Source organism: Lampris incognitus, chromosome 14 (assembly GCF_029633865.1).
Source record: "Lampris incognitus isolate fLamInc1 chromosome 14, fLamInc1.hap2, whole genome shotgun sequence".
Lineage (NCBI taxonomy): Eukaryota > Metazoa > Chordata > Actinopteri > Lampriformes > Lampridae > Lampris > Lampris incognitus.
The window spans coordinates 9,756,757-9,761,705 of NC_079224.1; the positions used below are offsets into that span (position 1 = coordinate 9,756,757).

At 41.4% G+C, this 4,949-nt stretch overlaps 1 non-coding gene across 1 annotated transcript; it reads left to right on the top strand.

The window, feature by feature from the left end:
- Window positions 1–911: 911 nt before the first annotated feature.
- On the top strand, window positions 912–1,029 carry LOC130124614 (U8 small nucleolar RNA). Its single transcript, XR_008811381.1, has one exon. It is a non-coding gene; the product is annotated as a U8 small nucleolar RNA (small nucleolar RNA).
- Window positions 1,030–4,949: the final 3,920 nt, after the last annotated feature.

Sequence of the window (4,949 nt, forward strand, 5' to 3'; positions counted from 1 at the left end):
CTGTTTCCTCGGTTCGGGTTTACAGTGACACACTTCCGCTGCGCGGGTTTGATGTTGTAATGGTGGAAGGAATAAATGGTGCACGTTGTGTAGCCGAAAGAGAAAGTTGTCACGACTCCTGCTTGAGCTCCTCTACACATCCAATAAAGAGAAAGGCTTGTTCCCGCTGACGAAACGCCGTTACACCCGTAAAGGCTCGGGGTCCGAGACATGTGAAACTTTTTATATAGCCGTATTTTCAGACCCGTCTGGTGAGCAAGCGTGAATGTATTGAGAAATAGTACCGTGCCACTCGTCAAAGTAGTGCTTGAGTGGTGCATCAGGACATAGGCTACGTGAATTGACCTTTCGCAAAGTCCCGCCCCCCTTAGTTACTGTTGCTATGCCCGTCAAGCATTTCAGAACTATCCAGGAAGTAGCCGGAAAACACCAAAACATGAAGGGAGAAATCAGCGCATTGTGTGGGTAAAAGTAACAGTAATAATACGTTAGCTGTATTAGCTGTCAATACTAGCTAGTAGCAAGCTTAGCTTGGAGCAGACAGGTATTTTTGTGGATTTTGGATGGATGAAGCTGGCCATGGGGTCTGCTATACTGCCAAATCTATTGCCGACTTGGCGCTTCTTGCGTTCTGGGTTTCGGGAAGGGAAAGAAAATGACCCTCCCTCCAAACTTTTCAGATATCTAGTATCCGATTTGCAGACCCCATAGGCACACCGTTTCAGCATTTTGTTGTGTGTTTGAAAGCTTGACGGACCGTTGCTAAGGTAGGATTGGACAAGCACCGTTCTGGGGCGGTACTTTGTGAAAGGTCAATTGGGTGCTGGTTCAGAGCCGGCTGTACGGTTTGGGTACTGGTTCAGAGGTGGCGGTACGGTTTGGGTACTGGTTCAGAGGCGGCGGTATGATTATTGTCAGTGAGGCATGTCCTTACCTGTTACTTCAGAAATGAAGTTGCAGAACATGATGAATGGAATATAATGAGAGATTATTATATCGCCTGCAACACCCCTTTTGCTCCGTTCTGATTTCACGTTAACAATAACGCCAAACCTATAGCACGATATTCGCAGCGATTGAGACGTCATGTTTTGATGTATTACCGCAAAATGCACTGTGCTTTCTCTACTTTATGTGTTGTAAGTGAAGCGACATTTGATGGCTGCTATTGGTGATCTGTGTTTGTGCAGGCAAAAACAACTTGGAAGAGGACGTTAGAAAGGCCCAGTCAGAAAGTGACTCATTGCAGGAGGAGCTGGCGTATGGTGAGACATTCATCCTCTCAAAATCTTGATACTTGGGTTTCCCCCTATTTGGGGGAAAGAACAACTGCCACCTAGCCAAAAATCCATCACCTCTAATTAGGGGAAATGAGTAGGACGCTTGAAAGTTGAATGGCTGAAGCTGCTACACTACTTACACAAAATACTATTCATACCTAAGTCAATTTAAAGTCTCAGACAGAGAGGGATATCGCATGATACAGAGTTAGCCCTCTATTTCTGGTTAATTTGTTCTCCAAGTCAATGTATTTTTAATTGTTTTTGTCACATTTTTATAGTATAGTTTTTAAGCGACATGTATAACCTGCTAGTCTACTCTTACTGCAATTGATTGATGGTAATGATTAATTTTTCCCTTTACTAAAGAAAAAAAATCCTATACAAAAAAGCTATTGTTATTATTATTATTATTACAGTACAAGCTGAAGCTTACCAACTGGAAGGAATCCGCAGAGGGAAAGAAGGTACAGAGTGAACCTCTGTCACAGCGGTTGAATTGCTTTTTTTCGAGTTTATATCTGTGAAAAATAAGAATGTGTAGTTTAATATATACACAAAAAGTTAGTTATAATAGATATGAATGAGCAGATGAACAGCAGACATGCTATAATTATGATTTGTTACAGAGTCATGCAGATTCCTGCAATTCCAGTGTGAGGAAGCGGAAAAGGATTGTATCAGGTGATCCCTACAGCAACTGGATAAATAGTCTGGCCAGTGAAAATTCTTTTCTCTAAACCAGTTTGCATTTTAGCTTGATGTTTTGGTGTGGACATGACCCATGAACCCACCTTTGTCCTTATTTTTAAGTGTGTGTCAACGATGTCTAACTCTGGCAGTGAATTATCATGGTAGGATGTAGGATTGCAACAAGAGACATGCTAATAAAGCAGACATTAACTGAAGAATCAAAAGAAATCCTGCTGAAAACAGTGATTAATTTGTTACTTCTGGGATTTTTCCCCCCACTTTTATTAAATGTTTTCTGAACTGTGCTTCAAGGTTCTCCAGTTTTATCATTGCATTACTTATTTACATTTATGACTATATTTGATTAAATCTATTTTTGCAGTCTTCCACTTTGCAAATATTTTTTCAGACATAAAATCACAGGCCACCATCATTTCTAGAGGATTTTAGGATTCTGTATTCTGGACTATACCGCACGTGTATATAAAAATAAACCTCTCGATTTCCCTGTCACCCCTTTTTCGGGTGTCTTCCTCAAACTCGGGTCCTCTGCCAGAAGCCTGGGACTTTGAGGGTTCTGCACAGTATCTTAGCTGTTCCTAGGACCACTCTTCTGGACAGAGACCTCAGATGTTGTTCCTGGAATCTGCTGGAGCCACTCTCCCAGTATGGGGGGTCACAGTCCCTAGTGGTCCTACCACTGGGACTACTGTGGATTTGACCGTCCACATCCTATCTAGCTCTTCCCTCCGCCCTTGGTATTTCTTTAGCTTCTCATGCTCTTTCTTCCTGATGTTCCCGTCACTCGGGATTGCTACATCCATCACTACTGCTGTCTTCTGTTCCTTGTCGGCCACCACGATTTCTGGCTGGTTAACCAGCACCCTCTTGTCAGTCTGAAACTTGAAGTCCCACAGGATCTTAGCTCTGCCACTCTCAACTACTTTTGGCTGTCTCTCCCATGTGGACTTGGGGACTTCCAGCCTGTATTCAATACCGATGTTCCTGTACACTATCCCAGCCACTTGAGAAATGCACGTGAACCTCATCCATCAGTGGATCTCTAACTTCTCAGTGTATGTAACTGTTGAGTTTGAAGCAGTGTGTTGTTGAAATAGATGCATTCTTGTTCATATGTGCTTGCATAAATATAAAGTGGTGATAAGTTTGTGTTCAAACAGCTGGAGTAGAGGTGCTACGTTAATTTTAAAATTCATTGATAGAAGATAAAAGGTGTTCACGTCACAGAAACATCTTTCATAGGTTAAGAGTGGTATTTCAGTCAGTGGGACCTTAAAACCTTCTGCAATACATAAACATCAAACAAATGAAAATGAGTTGTACAGTAATCTTAGAAACAGGTGAGGTGACTTTACGGCTTACAAAAAAAAAATCTGATTTCATCTGTGTGTGTTAAATCCTTTTTTCCTCCCTGTTAAAGTTTTTTTTTAAGGGGCTTGTTCCTTATCTGATGTGAGGGTCGAAGGACAGGATGCTGTGTTGCTGTAAAGCCCCTTGAGGCAAATTTGTAATTTGTGATATTGGGCTATACAAATAAAACTGACTTGACTTGACTTGGTTATGCCTTTCAGTGTACACTTTCCCAGCTAGCATTTTACACCCTGCTACTAAATTCTGGCCTTCACCTCCTCCTTTGACCAGCTTATTATTCCAGCTGGGTATCTGATGACTGGTAGGACATATGTGTTGATGGCTTGGCTTAGATCTTAGTTCCACTGAGCTGGCTCCTCAAGACCTGCCTCACTGGAGGTAATTTGGCTGTTGCGGCCCTCCTTGCTGCCTCCTCGTGGTTTCCATTTGCCTGTGGAATATCCAGGTACTTGTAACTTTCCTGTATGTCTGTTATCCTGCCATCTGGTAATTCAACCCCTTCAGTCCTCACAACCTTTCCTCTTTTTGCCACCATTCGACCACACTTGTCCAGTCCGAATGACATCCCGATGTCGTCACTGTAGATCCTGGTGAGGTGGATCAGCGAGTCATTGTCTCGCTCATTCCTGGCATACAGCTTGATGTCCTCCATGTGTAGGAGGTGGCTGATGGTAACTCCACTTCTGAACCTGTATCCATATCCACTTTTTGTGATGATCTGACTGAGGGGGTTCAGGCCAATGCAGAACAGCAGGGGGGATAGTGCATCATCTTGGTATATACCAGATTTGATGGTTACCTGTGTGATTGTCTTTGAATTGACCTCTAGTGTTATTTTCCACTGCCACATTGAGTTCTAGTGTCCTGTTGGCTTTGTATAGTGCCAAGCACTCCAGTAACCAGGTGTGGGCATTGAATCATAGGCTTTTTTGTAGTCAATCCAGGCTGTGCTCAGGTTGGTCAGTCTGGTCTTGGGTGACTGCTCTATCAACCAGTAGCTGATGCTTTAACCCTCTGGTGTTATTCCCAATTCCTTTCTGAGTTTCACGCATGTATTGATGACTCATGTGCCCATTCAGCTTAGCTGCTATGATGCCTGACAGGATCTTCCATGTTCAAGTTATCAACTAGTAGTTTGAAGGTGTTGTACCACAGAATAGAGATTGCAGGATCTCTATTCTGTGGTGTTGTACCCTTTACATATATATATATATATATATATATATATATATATATATATATATATATATATATATATATATATATATATATATACACACGTATATATGAGTATATGTATATATATATAAGTATATACGTATATATGAGTATATGTACACTACCGTTCAAAAGTTTGGGATCACCCAAACAATTTCGTGTTTTCCATGAAAAGTCACACTTATTCACCACCATATGTTGTGAAATGAATAGAAAATAGAGTCAAGACATTGACAAGGTTAGAAATAATTATTTGTATTTGAAATAAGATTTTTTTTACATCAAACTTTGCTTTCGTCAAAGAATCCTCCATTTGCAGCAATTACAGCATTGCAGACCTTTGGCATTCTAGCTGTTAATTTGTTG